General features: G+C 38.8%; 1 protein-coding gene across 6 annotated transcripts in view; it reads left to right on the top strand.

Annotated features, from left to right (window-relative positions):
- CYRIA (CYFIP related Rac1 interactor A) overlaps window positions 1–24006 on the top strand; it is a 56161-nt gene that overhangs the window by 3240 nt on the left and 28915 nt on the right. For 3 of the 6 annotated variants that reach the window (XM_041489182.1, XM_041489180.1, XM_041489186.1), the window contains exons 2-3: window positions 12616–12666; window positions 14472–14540. The gene's annotated coding sequence lies outside the window, so the exon portion shown is untranslated. Of the gene's footprint in view, window positions 1–12615; window positions 12667–14471; window positions 14541–15260; window positions 15428–23227; window positions 23316–24006 lie in introns of all 6 variants that reach the window. The other 3 variants (XM_041489183.1, XM_041489184.1, XM_041489185.1) reach the window with 3 other exon arrangements.

A 24006-nucleotide genomic window follows, 5' to 3' on the forward strand; every position in this document is an offset into this window, starting at 1 on the left:
AAAATGAAAAACGTGCCTTATTTTCTATCTGTATATACTGCTCAATATAAGTTCTTGATTTAGACTGGTAGCAGTAGTTGATCCTACAGAAAAAATAACAGTAATAGGTATAGGACAAGAACCTTTCAGGACTGGTGTGACCCTGCAGCACTGACACACAAGTGCTTGAAAGATTTTTATTTAGTATTGTGGGTTTAAAATGTTTAGAAATTATGCCAGCATGAAGATAGCAACCATGAGATTTAGTTAAACATCACTCAGTCTTACCTTAACTCAGGAAAGGTTACTTTGGCATGCTAACAACTGAAATACTCGTCTAATTTACGGACTTGTCAATAGTCTAGAAAACCAGTGCTCTGAGGGACTTCTTTGTGCATATTCCCTTTTTTTTTTCCCTGTCCATGACAGTACTTCGGTAGTGCTTTTTGTAGACAAGTTGACAGATTTTAACAACATGGTTTGGATGACCAGCAGTGCAAAAGGTGAAGCTAATGCATAAGTCTTTGAGTAAATCTGTCTAAGGAATTTGTGATGTTTATAATGTGTGAAACATTAAATTTTGAAGGTTCCAGTAACTGCGCAGCTTGTGGTGTTAAGTGTGCCTATCATAAATGCTAATCTGGTTTGGTTCAAGTCTTGGGTTAATAAATGTGATTAATGAACCCGTGTTCCTCAGGCCTGATGAAGAGCATCCATAGCATCCATTCAGCATGGGAGCTGTCGTGTCTAGAGTATGGCATGGAACATACTGAAATCTTGAGTTTGATCCCATTTGTCTGTGATGAGCTTGGTACGACAGAGTGCAAGTTCACACAATATAAAAACACTGTTTAAGTGATTGGGTGTTTTTAAGGGAATGTGTAGACTTAAACTGACATTTTAGATAAAAGTAATTCTGTACTGTCCTGTATCTCTCTGATACACATAGGTTTAACTTAAAGATTAAACAGTTGTTAGAAGCTTTCTTATATATAATTTATGGGATTTGTGGGTAGGGGGGGGAAACTCTTCTCTCTGCTGTATTACTGCCTGAGTTCATGAATTATTTGAGTGGCCTATTTTACAACTAGATGCCTCAAAGCTGAGGTTGATGGTCCTAAAACCCATGTCTGAAAGCACATTTTTCTACATTTTTTACTGTGAAGAAAAGGAGATGCACGAGGGCTTCTGTTCTGCATCCATCCATAGTGTTAACCACTGAGACTGTTCTGGAGAGTGGAATCTCTGCTGCCTCACTGCCTTTGGCATCCAGAGATGGGAATGTCCCCTCAGGATTAGAAAAGCTTGTTTTGCTAAGAAATAAGTGTAAGCTATTTACTCAAACTTGAGTAAAAGCATTTGTAATTATGTTAATCTCTCTCCTCTTCATTTTTTATGGTGCATTAGTTGCATCCCACATTCGTTAAGTGTGACACTTCATTCTCTGTCCTTTTCAGCTTTAAGTACCTTGAGCTCACATCACCCTCTTCCCAAGAGACTGAAAAAAGCAGAGTGTCATAAGCTGTCCTTTATTTCACCTGCAACCTTTGGGAAAAAAACAAAACAAAACAGTAATTAGGCCAGAGGCCTAAACTCCTGCCCTGTGATTAAGGCATTCAGGGGACGGAAATCTGGTTTCTATAGGTGTTTCATTCTTTTATCCAGTAAATATTTTTCCATTTCATAACTTCTGCAGGAGTAGTCTTAGGACAGACAATAGCCTGTGGTTTAGGGCTCTACCGTGGTGTGCTGAGATGTGGTTGGGAGGCAGTCTCTCAACCTGAAAGGAGCCTACCACCCACTTCTGCTTCCTCTGTGGTTGCTTTCCTGATGCTTTTAAATGGCTCCGTGGTGCTTGAGGGCATGCTCCTGCCCTCTCATCCGAAACTTCAAAATTGCATGACTCCTTTCCTCAGGAGCTTGTGAAAGGAATGTATCTTGCTTCTAGAGAGGCCTGAGGGTTTTACAACCCTTTTTAATAACATAGGTACCTCTTGAGCTTCCGGGAATAGGTGACATCAGTTTAAGGTACAGCCTTCACAACCTTCTTACCTATTAGGTTAGGTGGCTTCCTGCTTGCTATCCCAGTTATCTTACTTTCCCTTCTATACCCACCTTTGTTCCAGCCATGCTCAAAATTCTCCTGTGAGTCCAATTTGGGTTTCTAGACTTATATGGATAAGTAAATCTAGGAAGAGTGTAGATTTTGAAGGGATGAAGGCCAGCCTTTGGCAAGACTGAGGACTTCTGGAGGAAGTCTTTCTTTTGGTTTTAGGGTGCAGTTTGAGTCTGGTTTGATTCAGTTGTCCAGTGTAAATGTTTTGTCCTGCATGAGATGCTTTGCAACAACTGTTGCATCTATTCTTGGTTAGCAGGAGCAAGGAGGCCAGAAGACCCATGTCCTGCATAGACCCATGTCCCAGAGCAGCTACTGGGATGTTTCAAAACAGCTCAGTATTATTTTCCTCTGCAACTGAACTGAGCCCAGTAGTGTCCTAAGACTATTGTTGCCTAAGCTGTATGTGGTTATTCTGAGAAATGGGAGAAAAAGGTTGTTCGTATGTTTTTCAAAGATATTTCAGAGCAAACCTGCTTTCTGCTTTATTTTCTTTATTGTAAGTGTATTTAATACCTAGCTTGATCATTATAATTTTCATTTTGCAGCTGCCCCAGATAAAATCCGGAAGGTTAGTTTGAGTTAATGGCTTTCTGGGAAGAGTGGAGAAAGTTCATCTTCTGGTTTCTCTTGTACATGTTAATAATGGTGTAGAGCTGTGGGGCAAAAATTCATTACTGTTTTTTTTTAGCTGTTATCAAAATGCTGAGTGATGGTGCCACTTACAGAGCAGAATTGGTTTTGGAGAAGAAGGAAAATTCTCTCTGATAACTGATTCTTATGATTCTATCTCCAGTAAATTGATTCCTGAATTGTATTTAAATAGCCTCTGTGGGAGACATACAGTAATATTTATTTGGTATGGGTGATCAGTTCGTCCTAATTTTTCAGAGGGGATTGCTATAATACTGTGGAAACTGGGGAGGGAAGCAATGGCAAGAGGAAAATTCGATAACATTTCTCAGAGTTGTTGAGATCTATTTAGATTTGAAACGGCTAGATTGTTAAATTTGTTATGTTTTATTTCCAGGAACAGTCTAATTTTGTCTCAGTTGTACTTTGTCCCTCCCACATACACACAGTCTGTACTGTATTGCTCTGTAATTGCAGTATTTTGCTCAAGGATCATCTGTAGGCAGTTGGCGACTTCTTCAAATACAGATTTCATTATGGACGTTGGCATCTTTAGAAGCTTCTGGAAATAAGTCTGTAATCCTCTCCCTAAGAATTGATGGTGGCAGAGGAAATGGGTTCTGATATTTTGTAACTATTTTCCTTATTTTTTTTTATTATTAAAGCATAAAAGCCCTGTAGGACTGACTGGAATGCTTCCCTTTCCCAAGGCTGTGCTGCAGCAGGGCTCTGTAATACCAATTACTGCAGGGATGGTTTTGCTGTTCCAGATGAGATCATGATGGGGGGGTGCTGGAAAATGAGTCTCCCTCAAAATGTGTTTTATGCTCTGAATACATTAGAGATTGCGTTATTATAGTGCAATACTTAGGTCTTTGGGGTTTGTTTTTAGTTAGTGAAAGTGTTAAAAAATCCACTTAGAATTTTTTATCAAAGTCTCTTGTATTCAACAGGAAAACAGAAAATATTTCCTGATCTTGGGTCTGTGTTGCCTGTAGAACTGATTTGTATTTATGTAGCTAGATAATCTTCCTGCTTTTATTTGTTTTATTTTTTCCCTGAAAGACAAGGACAGAGCACACATATAGGAGGTCCTAGATGTATAGGTAATATGTTTGTCCGGTTTTATACTGTGAGACAGAAAATGATTGGGGTCTGACTACTTATGCCTTTGTTTTACAGAGGTTTTGATTCATTAAGGCCAGACAGTATCATGTTGTCCTTTACTGAACTAGAAGTAAAACTGCCAAAAAAAATCCCCTTTTGTTCTGCTGCTGAGGAACACTGTGGGCTGCCAAATCCTGACAGTCTGAGTCACCACAATTGTAATAAAGTGTTTGTACTTTGTTGGTTGCTGTTATTCAGTGTCTTCTAATTTATTCATAAGGCAAAGGGACACCTACAGATTTTAAATACTACTTTTTAAAGAAATAGTGTTTATAAAGAAATTACATTTGTCAGTAGAGGATTAAATACTGTAGTAACACTTGAAAGCTTCTAAGGAGTAAATAGTTTAACAATAAGAAATATATACATATATTTAACAAATTCCATGTTTCGTGCAAGAGCAGTGCTAGACTTCAAAAAATGATGGGATTATTTTAAACTCCTTACTGAACTGTTGTTTTGGCCATCTGATCTGACCTGATAATGATCTGATAAGCAGGGAGACTGCTTCCTTCCTAAAAAAAAGAAAAAAAAAAATCCCAAAAAAAGTTTTAAGGACATGGCCTCTGACCCTGGAAATGCTTATCTACATTTTAGCTTTGAAGTGTGTGGGCTGTGACCCAGCAAGCCTAGCTCATGTAATTGAATTCAGTTGTTTTCAGCATCACTTCCAAACAAAGTAGTCAAGTTCTAGTAGTCAAATTAAGTTGTAATAGTCAAATATAACTCAGAATGAGTATGCATAAAAAGCTAGAGGAAAGCAGGGTGGCTCTGACTCAGTGGTGGTACCTGTAAGGCTGACAGGTGTGTTCCAAGACCCACAGCAGATGTTCTGCCTGTGGCCATGTGCACACTGTTGTTGGTTGATGGATCCTGCTGCCTGTGCTTGGGTGGAAGATGGGAGTACTTACAAGTTCTTGATCCCATCACCTGTTGATGGAAAGGAGATGGGTTTCTATATAATTTCTCAATACTGTAGCTGTTTATGAATGTGAGTCTATTATATACTATTGTCTAGTATCAGTTATTGAGGCAGAAACAATGATTCATTTCTTTCAATTGATAAAATAAGAATAAGGTTTTTCTTCTTGATACATAGGGAATTTTGTGTGTCATTTACCTTTCCCTACTTTGAGCTAATGAAATTTACACAGTTCTCTCTCTCAAAAAAAGCGCCACATTGGCTAAACTGGATTATTAATAACTTTCCCCATTTCCAACTTGTAGAGCTGCTGGTGAAAGGGACCGAGGTGGGTGTAGGTGGTAGGCACTGGGGCAGTGTGGAACACATGGAAATTCTTGCAGCACAAAGTACTGTAATTTTATTTGCTGTTCGCTGTCATGCTATACAGCTGTTTCCCAAAGAAGAGGTTTGCCTGCTATTGACAGGACATTCACACAAAGGAAGGAGATGGTAGATAAGCAAATGCAAATATATTACATTTCTTCTATCGTTTGGTTTTTAATACATGCTGTGGTGACGAGTTCAGTGTGAAATACTCAGTGACATGTAATTTTATATGCATTAAGTGGAAGTTGATTCAGTGTCCCTCTCTGAGAGTACCTATCCATAATGCACTGAGGTGGGGATGCAAGAGGAGCAGCACAGCTCTGAGCTGTTTAATTCATGTGGCACTGCAGTCCCGCTCAGCTGCCGACTTCCTTTATCCTTTTTTTTTGCCCATAAAAGGAGAAGAGTGCTGCCATATGACTCGCTTTAGAGAGAATCACAAGATGAGGTTGGGGCCAGAGGGGGGGGGTGGTGGGGGGGAAGTTATTCAGGTAGCTTTGTTTCTTGTACATGATACAAAACATTCTGCTTTCTGTGTTTAATATGATGTTACTAACAAAGTATGTGGTAGTATTTCCTTCAACTGACATTGCAATCAGACATGTAATTCCTATAATAACTTCTTTTTTATTTATCTTTCTTTTTTTTTTTTTTTTGCTTTCTGCATGGATGAGAGATTCTGAAGGGAAGGGATATAAATGAGTTTGGAAGAAGATAACTTCAGTTCTTAGGGATTGGGCTGTCCTCCAAACCTGCAGACGCTTTCCTGCTGGTTGTTAAGGAATGACTGTATGTGGTATTCTCCCATCTTCTGCCAGTGACTGTAGGTAGGCATGCCTGAATTCATTGCCTAATTTTGCACTGTTAAAAAGCTTCATCTCCAGTTTTTCCAGAAAGCAGACTAATTGAGTGATTCTCTGAAGATTTGCTCAGAGATCAAATCTGGACTACTCTGTGCTTTTTCACAAAGTCCTTGTGCTCTCTTACTCTGCAGTTTCTCAGTGACTCTCTTTTACAATAAAGCAAGGGTTGCCTGCCTTCCTTTGACATATTCTGACAAAAAGCACAGCCCTCCCACTGATGAAGGTCACAGTTTCTCCACAGAGCAAAGGCAATTAGCAGTTCTAAATGAGTTCCACCCAGTTTTTGGCATGGGTTACTAGGTGGTGTTTGGTGGGCTCCTGATTCTGCTTCATAGTGCACAGCAAGCACCAGGATGGTCAACTCCCAACCATGCTGCCAGCTAAAGTCCTATGTGTGTGTGTTCAAAGCCATCTCTGTGTTGGTGATTCACAGTATTGATCAGCTTGGGTTTAGTCAGCCTTGCTGTTCCCTTTATTTACTGATGCTGTGATTTGACATGGGGGCATACAAATCAGCTGTCTCTCTTCTTGCTCAGTCCAAAACAAGAAGTCTTAAAAGTCACAGCAAAATGTCTGTGCAAACCAGACTTTTTTCTTTGACAAGTATGAAAAATGGAAATCTTCTATCCAAACATTTACTTTCATATGAAGTGAAGCATTTTGTCAAGGAGTCCAAAGGGAGCTGGAGAAAATTAAGATCTCAGTAATGAACAGTCATTTCCTACATTTCTTAGCATGACCCTTTTCTAGTATCACTGTAGGTACCCCAGGGAGAGAGCAAAAGGACCATACTAATTATGGATCTAAAGTAATTTGTTTTTTCTCTAGCTGTTGGTTTTTGGTTTGGTTTTTTTTTAACATCAGAACTAGGATGTAGGCCAAGATCTGTGAAAAACAGATGTCTGTCTCATGCCTGCAGTGTTATCATCACTGGGATTTAATAAATTTGTTACTTCACATATGTGGGTGGGTTTTTATTGTGTTGTAGACTTCTGGTTGTTTTTCTTGAAAGATCTGACAGTTTTATGGTTTATTGGGGTGATGGTCTTTAGTTGAGTGTTGATGTCATTGTTGAGATATATTTGTCATCTTTTCAGCTCTTTGGAAGACTGAAATTGTACCTGTAGTTCAAGGCACTAGAGTTAAAGTATTCATAGGTAAATCAGAGTGTGGGAGTTCATCTGGGACTATTAGGTTGGAGCAGATGGTTATTAGGGAGATTATTAGGTGAACTCACTGGACCAGATTGGCAGCTGGTATTGCAACAGTTATAAATGGGTGCTCACGATTTTACAGAGTAATAAGCAGTTTTGTCAGTATTGACATGGGTTGACCATGCTTGGATGGCAGGTGCCCACCAAAGCTGCTCTGTCACTGCCCTCCTCAACTGACAGAGAACAGAAAACATTATGAAAGCTTGTGGCTTGAGATAAGGGCAGAGAGAGATCCCTCACCAATGACTGTCATGGGCAAAACAGACTCCATCTGGGGAATTAGTTTAACTTATTCCCAATCATATCAGAGGAGGATAATGAGAAATAAAACCAAATCTTAAAACACCTTCTTCCCACCCCACTCTTCTTCCTGTGCTTAACTTCTCTGTCAATTTTTCTACTTCTTTCCCTCAAAAATGAGAGAAGAAGGAGAACAGAGGTTGCAGTCAGTTCAGCCCACCTCTGCCACTCCTTCCTCCTGACATTCTTTCTCTTTTCCAGCATGGGGCCCCTCCCACAGGAGACAGTTTTTCATAAATTTTTCTCATGTGAGTCCTTGCCATGGCCTACGGTTTTTCCTGAAGTACTCCAGTGTAAACCCTCCCAAGGGCTGCAGTCCCTCAGGAACAGGCTATTCCAGCATGGGTCCCCCATGGGGTCACAAGTGCTGCCAGCAAACCTCCTCCAGTGTGGGCTCCTCTCTCCATAGGCCGCAGGTCCTGCCAGGAGCTTGTTCCAGGCTTCCCACAGGGTCACAGCCTCCTTCAGGCACCCCCAGCTCCAGTGTGGGCTCCTCCATGGGCTGCAGGTGGATCTCTGCTCCCCCGTGGTCCTTCATGGGCTCTAGGGGCACAGCTGCCTCGCCATGGGCTGCACCAGGGGCTTGCAGGACAATCTCTGCTCCAGCACCTGGAGCACCTCCTGCCCTCCTTCTGCACTGACCCTGGGATCTGCCGGGCTGTTGTGCTCATGCTCTCACTTTCTCTTCAGCTGCTCTTCTGCAGCAGATTCTCCCGCTTCTTAACTCAGTTATCCCAGATGTGCTGCCACCGTCACTGATGGGGTTGGCCTTGGCCAGTGGCAATTTGTATCATCCATCCTGTTCCCCTTCACTGCCCTCCCCCCTACCAAAACCTTGCCATGGAAACCCAATACACAGTGCCATTGCACTTAAGACTACAAGGTGAGGAGTTGGCACTGAAGATGATGATCTGTGGGTCAGCAGTTGTGGAAGGGTTGTATGTTTTTGTATTGTCAGGATGATTTTTCAGTCCCCTATGACACTGCATAATCACATCTATACAAAGTTTCACACACAGTAATTCTTGCCAAGTACAGTATTTACATCCATATTTGCACCACGGTAGTTGTGTTTTCCTTTGGAAAGTTTTATGTGCCTCTCTTGTCTTTACAACAACTTCTTGCTTGTGTTCCTTTTCATGCAAAATAAGGGTAAATGTTTTCAATTCAGGTTTACATGATTTTTTTTTTAAAGTAATTAATTTGGGAGTTCTGACTTAGATGAAAAAAAACAAATTTTTGAAGACATATATAACTTTGTGAATTGTTGAAATAAACCCACAGATTTGTCCCTAAAATGCTGATCTTGTAAGATGAATTTCTTCCTTGGCCATCACTCATATGTGGGTGAAGTTTGGAGAAGAGGAATCTCAGCTGTGCATTGGAATGCAGTTGATAGATCTATGCCCATTTTATACCAGCTGACAATCAGACCTAGTGTTGTACTGGCAGCAGTCCAGGCTTGCCGAAATTAAGAAATCAGATGGTCATGTTCTGTCCATCTGAACACATTAAAAAGCTCCAAAACCTAGAGAGTGCAAATTTTCACATGTGCTGCATATGATACTTGTGGAGACACAAATGCTCAGATGTTACATGATTATGTGGTTCTGTTCCCCTGATTTGAAAGCAGCAGCCACCTAGGCAAGGGTGATCTGTTAATTCTGAAACGCATTTGGCTGGTTATGGAATTAATTTCTAAAAATGATGTTCTCCAGAAGCAATTGAGTACTGTATTTGTGATGCATGTTCATAGCAGGAACTAAATAAGGAGTGGGTATGGCATGCAACTCTGCGGTTACATTTTTAGTCCTGCTCATGACACAGTTTTGTTCTATGCCAACTAACACTCTTTAGATAATGCCCCAGCATAGTTCTGGGGTTGGGAGAGATGATGGACTGTTTCCAAAAGTCTGTTTGGATCTGGCTGGGCTGTATGGAGGAATAGGATTTTAGTTGTCCAACTACAAGCTGTAACGTGTTTGCTGGTTCCAAGCCCAGAACGTGGCTGTGTGCCGTGGTCTGTTTTATTTTTTGACATATATGTGACCACAGATCCTGCTTTCCAGGAAGCTGGGATTCAGCAGCTTCTTTGGGGAGGCAGTAGCAGTATTCTCAGTGTGTGCTTAGGAAGGTAGAAGAAAAATTCTTTCAAGCTTGGAAATGAGAAGCTGCCTGGGAAGCTGGAAAAATGAGCCAGAGCAACTTAAAATCATGGAATAACTGAGTTTCATATTTCTTTTATAAGACAAGCCCCAGAGAATACACAAGTATAATCAGCCATTTTGAAAGCACTTGTTTAAATATATATATATTTGAAGAATTATGGCCTGGCATTTTAAATCAAAATGAATACCCTGAGTATTAAGCAGATGGCATCTACAATGTCCTCAATTGGAGGATGTGTATCCTGGCAGTAGAGTAAAACTTATCCCTGACCTAAGCTTTACTTTCTGTTAGCTAAAGGAGCAGTGCTAGTGCAAACCTGAGTTGTCATGATCCTCAGCTTTTCCCTGGAGAATCCCTGTCTTCAGCAGATGTCTGAGCCCTCTTCTAATTGTCTGTTCGCCTCCTGTCTAGGAGGTGCAAGTCTAACCTTATATTTAGCAAAAAACTGTAGGGTGTGAAGTTTTGTGTGGGGGTGTTTTTTTTTTCTTTAAGCAGTGTTAAAGCTATTAGCATCCTAATGACTTAACAGTGTCTGGTCCGACAGACAACTCACGGGTTGACTGTAGTCCGTGGAGCGCAGCCATCTGTCTCACCACCTTGCTTCTATAGGACATGAGGAATAGCTGTGGGATGGCATAGGCTTCTTGGTAACCTTGTCATGTGTTCCTCCACCTGGCTGTGGTCCAGCGACCAGAAACTGACCTCCCAGTCCCCACACAGACAGTGCCATTCCTGGGCTGGGAATTCCCGGTGCAGTTTGTTCTTTGAGGGTTGTGTGGGGAGAGAATCAAAGCTCAGGTCAGGATGCTCTAAGGATGAACTGCCCTGAATTACCAATATTGCCATTGCCATCTCTTGCGTTTTTCTGCATAAGATTTAAATAGTACCAGGTTGGTAGTAGAGGTTTTAATGAGTCTGTGCTTTTTTCAGTTTTTGCTTTCATAAGTGTGTTCAGTTGCTGCCCCTTGTTTTGGTTTTGTATTTTAAATCAGAATAAAACTCATTGCTTCATTTTGGAACTTGTACTTTCTACTTCTTGAGTAGAGGACTTCTAAAAAATGAAATAATGTTGTGGTTGCATAGTTAGGATAGAGAGTTTGGCCTCTGATGCACACTTCCTCTCATTTAACTCTCCTCTTTTGCCTTTGAACATTATGTAGTCCATTCTGTAATGTAGCTTCACTTAACTCCTTATTTCCAAATAGAATTAATTTAGCATCTCTGCTATTTATGCTTTGTTGAATACTGATTGTACAGCCTTAATTATTTCTTACACAGCAGGAAACTTTCAAAATAGCAGCTGTGTTTTTCCTTAAGTCAAATTGGTTGTGAACTACGACTGCTCAAATCCCTGGGAGGATAATAAGCTTTACTCCCAGCAGGTCCCCCAGACTACTACGCTAAGGGAACTGAACTGACTCCCGTGTTTCATTGTATAAATGCATTTTAACTAGAGATAAATTGACTTGCTGTAGCTTCCCAAAATAGTAAAAGAGAATTTTCTCTTTTGTGTTAATATATGATGGTTTGCCTCATTGCTAATATCCTTCCCTTAGAGCAGCATTTTACTAAAGTTTCACAGTGCCTTACTTATTTCAGTCCATTTTTGTCAGTCTGGTGTTTAAGAAATGATCACTTTCCTTTCTTTCCGACTTGCAAATTCTCCCAAGAACAAGAGTGGTTGCTCGTAAATACATTTCTTCGCCCTGTGGTTAAGTAACAGTGTTGTAAGAAAGTGTGCTGATACTTAGTTATTTTATGAAGTCATTAGAGTGTTGTTCCTCTTCCTTCCCTCAGCTTTCCTATGGAAAACTCTGATACCAATCTTGGGATGTTTATCTCCACTTTTAAAGGAATATTTTAAAGAAACCAAGCTGGAAACTAAACTTTTCAGAGTAGTTTATCCTCCTTCCCACCCATGGCATTGGCTTTCTCACTCAATAGCATCTCTCTCAATCCAGAGGTGATACCTCAGTGAACTTGCCTTGCAGCCCATTCCATGCAGTTATTGCTCACAGACAGTAAATGATTTCTGGCATCTGTTTGTAGTCTTTTTTAATGCTCATTTCATACCTGCTAATCACATTAACCCTGTAAATTACACTGACATTGTTTTTATATCCCATTTGATTTTGTGTTTCATTTTGTTTTATACTGAACAAAATTTAGATGTCTGAGATAATTTTTTAAAAGATTAAAAAGCAGACTTCAAGAATCTTGTATTTGATTAAAAATCTAGTTCAGTCCTAGCTGCTACTTGAGTTGTGCTTAGGGATAGCTATTCTGTGTAAGTTGCAAAGGTTTTGTAGTTTCATAATTCAGCTGAACAGGAGGTTCTCCTTGATAGTTGCTGGAGTTTTCTTTCCAAAATTTAGTTTTTCTATATAAATGTAATTAGTTCTGGAATTCCAGAGTCTTTCTGACCTGTGATTTTTGTTGTTGTTGGGTCAGACGGGAAGGGGACGTGTTTTCTCACATCTTCAAGCAGTAAATGTTGCACTAAACAATGAGCTGATTTTATTTAGGGCTGATTTTTGCAGCCCTGTAGCACTGGAGGGTCAGGGGTTGTCTCGTACTCCATCACTGCTCTGTGGGAATGGGTGGTTGTCTGGGTTCTGTGCAGTGCTGCCAGTCCTTTCCCTGTCCTGAGGTGTTCCTGCAACAGTCCTTCACTACCCTGGTGTGTGCTAGTGTCAGATTAATTGGCCTTTGGCTCTGGGAGTAATGCACAGTAGAAGACACCTTGAAGAATGTTCTTTGCCTTTGAAAAAGAGGGAAGTTATTCTCTATTGAAGGCATTTAAGTTACTTTTCTGATTTTTACTCGTTAATTAAAACAGTTTCATTAATAACGATCCTTTTAAATAAATTTTAAAATCCACAGATTGCAGCCTCTGTTTAAGTATTGGGAAGGCTCTGGATCATCTTCAACAAGGTAAGAGTCAACTCTGGTCCTTTCAGACTTGCATAGAACAGCTGTGGAGCAGATTTGAACGTCATCAATGATAAATGAATGCTCAGCCCTCATTGAATACCATCCTTTATGCAGTTTCACTGTTGTACCTCACTGACACTTTTAGAATGCTATCTGGGCATAATATTCTCGCCTTGAGGTTTTTATTTGTTTGCTTTTCTTTTTATAGAACAACAATTGAGAATTCTTCTTCCCGTGTACTTTTTTCATTTACTCCACTGTTTGTTTTGAGTCGTTTCACTGTTACTGTTCTGGTCTGTCTAAACCCTTGGGACAGAATTGGCTTAGGCAGAGAGCAGGATTTGTTCACATCCCCTTTGAAGTCCTGGTTCTGTGATTTTTGTGGGTCTTCTACTACCATTGTTTTTTTCCAAATCTTGACCGAGTTCCCATCAAAGTGTCTGAAATATAAGTTGCAAATACCATGCATTGATACAGAACTGGAGAGAATTTGCAGCCAGCAGCAAAATAAATCTATGCTAAAAAAAAATGTTTTTCTGCTAGAGAGAGGGAGTTCCCGGACTTGACCAGCTACTAATTGGTTCAAAGATTTGTTTACATAGAGGAGCTATTCCTAATTAGTTCCCTGTGTGGGTGTTCTACTTGGGAAATTAGTGTTGCATATTGATATAATTTAATCTGCTTTTATAATGAATTGTTACAATTTGCAGTAAGGAACTTATTTTTAGGAAAAAAACCCAAATCTGCACTGCACCACACCAGTTTCAAGAGATAATTCCTCTTTAGGCAGCAATCAAGGTTACTGTTTTGAAGTTGAATGAATAAAAGTCCATAATTAGATTGAACCCAGTTTTCAGTCACATATTTATAAATATAGCTGCAGAAACACACACATGTGTTTTTCAAAGTCAAAGCCTAATGAAGCTGAATTAAGCTGATTTATGAACTCAATGGCTTGACCTCTGAGGCTATGAGGATAGTGCAGCTGAATATTTGGGAAAAGTGTTTGTGGAGCTGTATTACCATTATTAAGGTTATGGTTGAAATTGAAGTTCACTTCCAAGCTTTTCTGTAGTGCCTTTATTTTCCTTGTTACTTGTTGCTTTCACCTTTATTCTGGGAGCAAGCTTGCATCTCTCTTAAGTTATTTTATTTAGAGAGTTGAAAAAGTATCATTAAAATAGCTGTCGGTATAGAACCTTATGAAGGACCTGGTCCCCTTGTTTTTCTAGTGACGTCCCCTGCCCCAACACTTGGAAAATGAAATGATCGCTATTGGGCATTTAAATTACATTCTTTATTTCAGTAGTTTCAGAAGATTGGAAAATTAATTTCTGAGCTTAAAACTGCTTTAACTGGACTTTTTCAATATAAATATTATTTTAAATAAATACAGCCTTTATACTAAATTGCTAAATGTTTTGGAAATATATTCAATTTCCATGATTTTGTTATTATATCTTTTAATTCGTAATATAAAGCATACCATTATCAGTGCACATTATTTTCATTTGGCTGTACCAGTCTTGGTGACATCTTGTTATAAAATATAACATACCTGCTGAATCTATTCAGCAGAATTATATGGGATAAAATTTAGTTTGAATACCTGATCATTTCAACCCAGCTGCATTTTTTAATGGTATGAATACAAAAATTTTTGGATGTTACAGATCTCACTTTCAATAGATTAACTTACATTTATCATGGAAATTTCTTTTTTAAACTAGAAAGTTTTATTGCAAAATTGAGATAGGGAAGAGCAAAGCCACCCCAAGTGTAATCTTGAATGTTTTTCATGACAGACGGACGTTGAATGTTTAGCATCACCTCTTTGGATTTTTGAATGTGAATTGGAACCACTTTATTTCTAGGTAAGACATAACTGTGTGTTTGTGTTAAGCACCCTCTTCCTTTTATATGTGAATTGTGAGAAGGCTAAAGACTGCAGTATGCTGGACTTTTCTTTATGCAGTGTTTATGTGTTTGTTCAATGAGTCCAATGTTACTTGAGATTTTAAGTGCTAATAGTTAATTTGTCCTAAATGTCTATGTTCCCTGAGAGAAACCACACCAGCCACTCTGTATGGTCAATATATGTACAGGAGTTTATTTTGTGATCAGTTGTATGGTTGTTCTATTAGCTCATTGCCATCTAGAGGGGTTAGCTGAGTGCTGTCTGTCTCTTCTCTTGCATCAACACCTTCACTCAGCAGGATATGGTGGTTTAGGGAATTTGCTGCTGAAAATCTGTGGGATTGCAAAGGCTTCCCAGAGGATTACTCTTCTGTCAGTTTAGAGCTCTGCATCAGCTCACTGCAGATTCACACAAGTACTGGTATCAACACAAGGGAATCAGTGCCAGTACCTGCAGGGACAAATTGTTTTATTGGCTTTAAACTTATTTCTCTCTGCTTCAAGAAAATGTTTGTGAACAGCAGCAAACTTCAATAGCTGAGGGGGAAGCAGAGGGTGATAGAGATGAACTAGAAGGTTTTGATCTGTAGACGTAATTAAAATTTGTCGCTGGAAACAAACTACTTAGTGAAATACTGGAGGTTGTGCCAGTCTGGCTTCTTGTGTTTTCTACAAAGATTATAGGGACCAGAAGTGACATCTCTGTCACACTTCACATGCAGCCGAGTTGTGGTCAGCACAGTGCTGGGACTGCAGGGCTGAGAGTCACGGACATTGGTTCTGGTTGTGACCCAAACAGTTCTGTTTGCCAGCCCTTCCTGGACTCCTGGGAAGCGTGAAGCAGGTAGGACATTTGACCTGGAGCTCTTGCAGCATGTAACACCTAAAATCTGAAAGGCAGTAGTATCTTAAGTGTACTGTTGGTAGTAAGGCTGTGCTAGACGGTAGCCTTGATCCAGTCGTTTCTTGGAGAGATGGAAACCATTGAGTATGGAAAGGATTCTCTAAGTTAACCCTACTTTAGTAACAGTGAATGCTGTCATTCATTCAGCTTGCTGTGAGAGGCATCCAGCAAGTGGTGCTGTGGGCAAAAGACCACAAAAACTTCCACTTGTTGCAGGCAAAACCAAGCCAAACACAGCAGCAGCCTGACCGGGTTTTTGTCAAAGCCGGTTCACAGTACCCAGGTGGAGTCAGGGCAGTCTGTGAAAATAAAGGTGTTTGCTGATCATGTGGAGGTTTGTTCAAAAGAAATAAAGCCACCTGCAGAGGTGGAAGGCGTAGAGATTCATCACTTTAAGGTCACAAAAGATGTGGAACTAGCGCAGCTGAAAGACAGCAATATTCCTGTTTCATTTCATTGAATGGGTCAACAAACCCAGGTCCAAGGGAGGAAGTGGATGGGAGGGGTGGCAGGAGAGACTTAGGATGAAAGACTCCAATCAGAGCTTTGACAATTTCTGCAGGGTAGAAAATTACTCTCTGTGTTTTAAACTACTGATGTGAACTTGTAAGGACTGTATACACAACCAGCAAAGCTATTTTGCATATTTTATGTTTAGGTTTTACTTTCTACATTAAAAGAGCTTCCAGTCTCCTATTTTGTTACAGTCATATGGGAGTTGAAATAGGAATTATGTACATGACATACCTATTAAATTTTATAATAGCATTTCAACTAAGATTAATGGCCCTGGACCATCCTGAGCCAGAGAGGAGAAAATCTCAAAACTGGGTGTTCAGCATGGATTTATCCACTCCAGTGGCTGGGACTGAGATGAGTTGAAGTGAGATCTTAGAGACAGGACAAGTAGAATGAAAAGGAAACATAAAAAGAAAAATGGTAGGAGTGGAGATGAATACTCTTGATGTGACAGAAGAAACAAGAAATGGGGAGAAAAAAAGGGAGTGAAATGAGGAAATAAAGATTTGTTAAATGGTGGACTATTTAATATTTATTCCGTATAAACTTAATACTACTATAGTGTGGTTGACTGTTTTTATTAAGTTCATTGGTAGAAAGTAATAAACTGGTAGGAATTACACCTGGTAAGAAAATTAGTTAGTATTTTTTTTTACCTGATATATTTTTGAAGTCCTAACTGTTGGCTGTTAGACCTTTTACAGTTAAGACTTTTTTTTCAAATTAAACCCTCAAATATGACTTTACTGATCTCAAAGATTAATTTTTTTCAGACTAACTAAATACAAGCTGAAGAAACATGAAGATTTTTTTTTGTGTGTAAAAGGAAAAGTTCTGAAAAAACAAATCTTAATATAAAAGTCAAATGCCAATACTAAATTCTAAATACTAATGTAGCAGAAGCAATTTTTGGTGCTCTTAAGTGTGAGCTGTTTGAGCTGTGCTGGGAACTTTACATTATAAGGTTTTAATTTCAGTCAGTGCAAAAAGGAAAATTGAATCTTATAGACTGTTTTTAAAATGGACAGTATCCTTTATAACTTTTGAAAAATGTGACATGAATTATTGTTTTAGTTCTCCAGAGTTTGAATGTTCCTATCACATTAAATAATAGTATAACTGTTTTCAGAAGTGTTTTGTGTATACATGTGTATGGTGATCTATTACTGTTGTTTTTTTAAATGTCCTTGGGAGCAGGAGAATATGGGGTAGGAAGGGAGTAAACTCTTTCTCGTTTTCAATTTCCTGTTTTCTAAGAATACGTTGGAAAGTTTCTTAATTAAAGAATACCATAATAGACATTTGGAAGATGAACTGTGATTATATTCAGGTCTTTACATGGTAAGTATGTTCTTAAAATAGTAACTGCTTGACAAGAATTAGGCATCATTTTCCACCAAAAGTAGTGTGAAGTGTTTAAGATGAAGTTAGCAATGCAGGGAGAGCAAGATCAAACATTTACCCTAATCCAGACAATTAAGTTAGATGTCTGAAGTAGGCTTCACTTACTGCTTAAGGATTGATGCTGAGTGCCAGAATTAATATCTAAAGCCGAATCTCGGGAGTGAATTTGTACTTCACAGACAAATGTGTCCTTAGTTTACCTTAGGCCATGATAACTTACTAACATCCCAGGTATCTTGATAAAATGAGGAGAACTGTGGTCATAGAATTTCAGAATGCATTTCAAACATTTTTTTAGAAAGTAATTAGAAGTTTATAAACAAGTTGATAACATTTCACACCTGTTGCTGTTCAGTTTTTGAGCCTGTCTTTATCTCACAGAGTATCTTGTACAGGCACGTTCTTTACGGTTATGAAGAGTACCACGTAATGGAGTTTTTAACACAGACCTCTAGTTAATACATTGCCAGGTGTTTTACAAATATAATGCATAAATGTGTTTCAGGGAGAACTGTGAAGAAAAGTACTGTGGTAATTGTCGGGATTGCCTTGTATTGTTGACCAGATGTGTTTTCCCAAGAACTGGGCACACTCTCAATCTGGAATTCAGCTTTATGCCAGATTTTGGTCGGTAGTGCTAGACTGTGACTCAGAGTCTAAAATTAAAAGGCTTTTCCTGAGTTTTACATCCTCAAAGAATTATGGTTTTCCAGCAGGTGTTAATGATGAGGTGTCTGCTAATTTACAGGCACCTCAGTAAACCTTAGTGAAGTTTTTGAAATTAAGGATAACATTTTTCAAAAGTAGCAAAAGATACACAAGCTCAAGATACTTCTTTTGAAACAAAGGCTCTAATTTTTCACCCACAGGAAAAAATAAGGCCTTGTATTATCTCTTTTTTAATAAAAAGTATTTCAAATATATTTTTTAATGAAAAAAACTGCAAGCCCTTTTTTTGCAATGGTCACCTTCATTAACACAACTTGCTGACTTCCTTCCTCAGCTGCAGTTCTTCCTACACTCAGAGGTCAGCAAAGAGCAAGATCAACAAGCCACACATCTGGCTCTCTCTCTTTCCAACTGGAACAAAGAAACAATTTTTTAATGGCTTTTTGAGTTAATTGTAAACAATTTGGTTTTGGAGTCGCTGACTTGCAGCAAATGTTTGTCGTAGGCGGATGTAGGGAAAAAGGACTATGTCCTAATGCAATTCCTCTGTGTCCAGCAGGGAGAAACAAATCACTTTAAAAAAAAGGAAAAGGAATGTCTTACTCCTTGTAGCATTGAAGTATGCTGAGAATTTTGAGTGCGTATATAGGATATTTCACAAGCTTAAAATATATGCTTTGATGAGGCAGAGAGACGGAAGTACTTGCTCATTTAATTTTTCTGTAATCTTGTATACAGTAGTGCTGATTTTTCCACCCCCTTTATATTCATGAGCTGTTTATGTATGAAAAAACTGACAGTGATAAAAGACCAGGGACAAACAATAGGAATAGGGGAAAACTATTTCAAAATGAGCATGCTTTTCTCTGGTATTTTCTCTGGTATTTATATTGTTCCTGAAGGCATTTTTCCAGTAAATAATTTTCAGAACCCTATATTTACAGTTACTAACCCTTAATTAATATTTTTAAACCAAATCCTTAAATAATTAGTAGTAGTTTTCTTACCTTCCCAGTTGTCATAATCTTTTATACTCCCTAGAATCAGGTAGCATCAGTATATCTAAATTATTAGAATTATCTTTTTTTTTTTTTAAATGTTTAAGTAAAGTAAACATTTGGTGTGACTTTTGTACTTTTGCACTTCACAACAGGCTTGTTGATATACAGCACTTCTGAAACCCCAACTACTTTTAAAATATCTTGCTGTAGTTTTATGTGTCTTAATTTGAACTCACATTGCTCCCATATTTTGGTTGCTTTGTTTAATATGTTTGTCATGATGGTTTTATTTTTAATCTGACCATCCTGCTAAATATTTGCAAATGTCTTGATCTGTAAAGGAAATTGCTAATGCTGTTTGGAATTATGGCAAAGGTTATGACAAAATTGAATAAAATTAATTGTTCAAAGGAAATGTTTTCCATCGATTTGTTTGTGGGAGGTAAAGTGTTCTGTATTTTGATTATTTTTTGTCAAAATTAGGTGTTTGGGTTGCTAATGCCACTTAGTGGATATTTGCCTTAACTGCAGCCTGTTCCAAAGCCAAATCAGGTGCCAGACAGCTCTCTTAATTTCTGTATTGGAGCTGTCCTCCTGCCTAGAATATGTTGACTATAGCATGTTTTCAATAATTTTAATTATCAGGTGCATTTTAAGAAGTTTATTACAGCTTGTTCAGTTTTCTAATTAAATGTATTAAAATGTAGGAATTATTTCTTACAGAATTTTGAACTTAGAGGAAAATAAGGATCTTATTTGCATATTTGATTTGAAACATTAAACAACAGTCTTGGTCACTTTGCACTGATTCTTTTGGTTAATGAAATATTAATTGATAGTAAGGTGATAATTTTGGTGGTTTAGGCAACGCTTTGCTTTAGCCCTTTTGGTTGTTGACAGTGTTTGGGCAAACACTGACCTGGAACAAGCTGATAGTTCAAGAACTGATTAGAAGAAAGTAATAAGTACCTTTTGTTTCCAAACAAAATGTATCCAAAATGGGAGTGGGATAGGCCCTGCTGTAATGTGACTTTTTCAGACTTCAAATAACTGGTGAGAGCAGGGTGCTGATAATGCCCAGGCTGGGTGTTTGATCCCCACATGGGACATTCACTTCAGAGCTGGACTCGATGGTCCTCATGGGTCCGTTCCAGCTCCCAATACTCTGAGATTCTGTATTTCTCATTTGGAAGATCTGAAAGGTGAGACAGACACCAAATGTCTGTTCTACCATTGTCAGTGAAAATTACCATTTCCTGAATATATTTTTTTAATAAAGTTTCTTTTTTTGCTAAGTCATTTGGATGGTAGTATTAAAAACTTGGTGTATTTGATACAAAATGTAAATGTATAAAATTCCAACTTTTATCTGATACCAATACATATATAGTCTATATTGTATAATTTTTTTCTAATGTTAGTGTTCCAAAAAAAATCTAGTCTATACAAAAAGAATATCATCCTTTTTACAATTTAAAGGCTTTTTTGTTATGCAAAAGATTTTTTTTTTTTTACTTTTGAAATGTGTATTGATTTAGGTCTTTCAATTTCTTTTTAGTCCGTGAACTCTGTTCTTTGAACTTTTTATTTACATCAGTAAATTTCCATTATTTTCCATCAACCCTGATAATCTTCAATCACTATGTATTTTTTTACCTAATCTCTTAGGCTTTTCTGTTTGCTGTTTTTATTAGTAAATCAGTTGAATAATTTGCAACTAAAATGGTAATTGGCTCAGAGGAAAATAAACAAAAATTCAGTTTCCAAACATGTTTTAGTGCTGTATTACAGGCTGGATAAATTAATAATGAAGATTGAAAGACAATCTTTTTTAGAAACAGTATTTTTTAGTAACAATATTTTTTAGAAAATTTCTTATTTCTGTTTGTTTACAATGAAATTAGGAATAATTGCTGGGTTTTATCTACCTTCTGCCATCCTCCAGAGAACTCACATCATCTTAAGTCATGAGATAAGAGGAACCTGGGGTGTAGGATTCTTCTTAATGCAGCTGAAGTCACCCAGGCATTCTTCCTGACCATAGCTGGCTTTCAGTCACCAAACAGAAAGCTTTGATTAAGTCAGTGTGTTTAATCTTTTGATTTTGTTACAGTTGTAATCTGGATGTATCTAAACTTTTTTTTTTTTTTTCTGTAATAAGCAGCCAGTTCTGAGTTCTTCGTTAAGCAAGCTCATTTGCAAGTCCTTGTGTACGTGCACAGTGGTGGGTGTTTGCATGTCTGCATTTTTAGTTTTTACAAAATTTAAGTTTTTCAACAAAGTTTTAAAATGTTTTTACATTTCCTATTTAAATAGTTATTTACAATTTGAAATGTTCTCAGAAACTAATGGATGGTGCCTTTTCAAGGATGTATTTATTTTAGATGTGACTTCTGACATCTCTAAGTGTAATGGCAAGTTAGTTACAAGTGAAAATGAAACAGTGTTATGCAAAAGTAAAATATTAGATTTTGCTCTAAACCTAGTGTATCTTGTATAGTTCCTAGTTCTAGAAGCCGTGATTTGTCTTTGAAATGGGATTCAGCAAAGGCAGTAAGAAAGTCTTGGATGTGACTGCTTCCCTCTGGTTTTGGTAGCAGGTAACTGGAAGTGTAAAATTAGAGATCTCATTCTGTGTCTCTCTTTTAGTTGGACAAAACCATTTATTCATTCTCAGCTTCTAAGCTGCTTCTTGAATTCAAAAGAAATAATTTTTATCCATACTTCTTGAAAAAGTGTAAATAAAACCAGTGTTTCTGTACAGATTGAACTGGTGCCAGAGCTGATGTGGCACATGGCAGATGCCAGGTGGGGATGCCCTGCTGAGAACCCTCACCAGCCTCAGGATGTCACTGTGCCAAGCCTGAGCAGCCCCACGTGCTCTTCAACCTTTGAGTGGAAATGACACTTCTGAAAATTTCAGATGCAGTCACAGTTACCTTTAAGCTAAATGCTGAGTTTCAGCAGGAAAAAAGGGAAAGCAATATGATTTGGTTTCTAATACTGGTATTAGTTCTGAAATGTGGTTATTATAATATTGTCTGCATTGGTTTGGGTTTTGTTTGAGCTGCAAGAATAGAGGAGAAGGTCATGCCCTGGAGTTGGAGCCCATGCAGAAATGCTGGCTGATGGTGCAGAGGGAGGTTGGTACTGTTGGGCTGATTTCAGCTGGTGTGAGGGCTCCTTGGCGTTTCTTTAGGTGGGAAGGTGAGCTATGGAGACAGTCAGGGAACTGTTGCACCTGAAGAGGAAAAAAGTGAGAGTAGACCCCATCAATGTGTGTAAAAGGGAGGATGTCAAGAGGATGGACCAGGCTCTCCTTGGTGGTGCCCAGCAGTAGGCCAGGAGACAATGGGCAGAAACTGATGCAGAGGAAGTTCCACCTAAACATGAGAAAGAACTTCCCTGTGCGGGAGCAGATTGCTCAGAGGAGCTGTGGATCTCCCTGAGGGGCTGTGGATTGCCCTGAGGGGCTGTGGATCACCATGGGGGCCTGTGGGTTACCCGGGGTAGGGGGCTGGGGCGCTGTGGATTGCTTGGAGGAGCTGTGGATGGCCTGGGGGGGGGCCTGTGGATCGCCCTGAGGGGCTGTGGATCGCCCTGAGGGGCTGTGGATTACCCTGAGGGGCTGTGGATCTATTTGCCTCGCCCGAGCTGTTCCAAAGCCTGGGGCGGTGCGGTGGCGGCCATGCGGCAGCAGGGGGCGCTCCCACGCCGTCCCGTCCGCGCGCTCTGCTTTCCATGGATAGTGGATGCTGGATAAAGGATAATGACTAACGGATAATGAGCCTCTGCAGGCCTGTGCGCCTCCAGGGTGGGAACCAACGGGCACAGATGGCTCTGGGACCGGCCGCCATCCGCTCTGGTCAGTCAGCAGTACATACATACATAGAGGAAAGTGAGAGTAGGGTATAAAGTCACTACCGTGCATCAATTTTACTATCTTAATAAAAAGTTATTGTGCAAATTTCATTACTATACTAGGAATTGCTTCCAGGAGTGATTGGAATTAATTACTGCAGAGCCTGCCAGGGTCAGTACATGCTTTCAATTTTCATTTACACTTACAAGAAATCTAATTTTTAATTAAAAGGGTGGTTTTAATTCTGCACCATCCATACTAGTCCTTCCCGGTTTGTCATTTCAGGCAAATGACAGAATTCTTAATATACCCGGAAAAGCTGCAGTGGTTTTAGCAGCTCAAGTTGAGGCACAAGGCTTGTTTGCCAGTCAGTGTAAGTAAAACACATTATTTGAAAATAGATTTACTAGGGAATGTGCTTCTTAAAGTATTAGGCACAATGCAAAATTAAGAATCTCTTTGTGCTTACATCATTAAGAGGGCTAATGTGCTTGTCTATTAACACAATTTTCAAGGCAGGCTCTTTTGCAGAAAAATGCCACACATCCATTCTGTCCTGTATGCCTTAATGAATCGAGTCTTTAATTTGAAAGTATGTGCACTAACAAAATAATATCAGAAGGATTTAAAAAATTACATGGAAATAATTAAGAAGAAAGGAGGAGTTGTATTGAAATTAATACTTTTCAGTAACTCCTGCATACTGACAGGTTAGACTAATGTTTTGGAGAAAACCTTTTATTGTTCAATATTGTCTCCTCACCCCTTAACTTGACTGTGAGAGCAATCATTGAAAAATTCCAGAGTTTAGCACCTTTCTAACCTGCCTTATGTTTTATTTACAGTCCAGTGTAATGATTCAATATTTTTTCCTTGGTCTTTGTGCTTACCAGTCTATCTGTCTCTGTGGGATTGATTTGGTTTTATCATTGAGTAGAATAATTTACATTTGTATTTATGGAATGTCTTCTGGATAGTATCTCCAGTTTATTAAAGTATTTTGAATAACGATACTATTTTCCAGAATATGTTAATTCCTTTCTAGCTTAGTGCATATTTTTAAA

This window comes from Pyrgilauda ruficollis, unplaced genomic scaffold (assembly GCF_017590135.1).
Source record: "Pyrgilauda ruficollis isolate IOZ18807 unplaced genomic scaffold, ASM1759013v1 scaffold90, whole genome shotgun sequence".
In the NCBI taxonomy this organism is placed as follows: domain Eukaryota; kingdom Metazoa; phylum Chordata; class Aves; order Passeriformes; family Passeridae; genus Pyrgilauda; species Pyrgilauda ruficollis.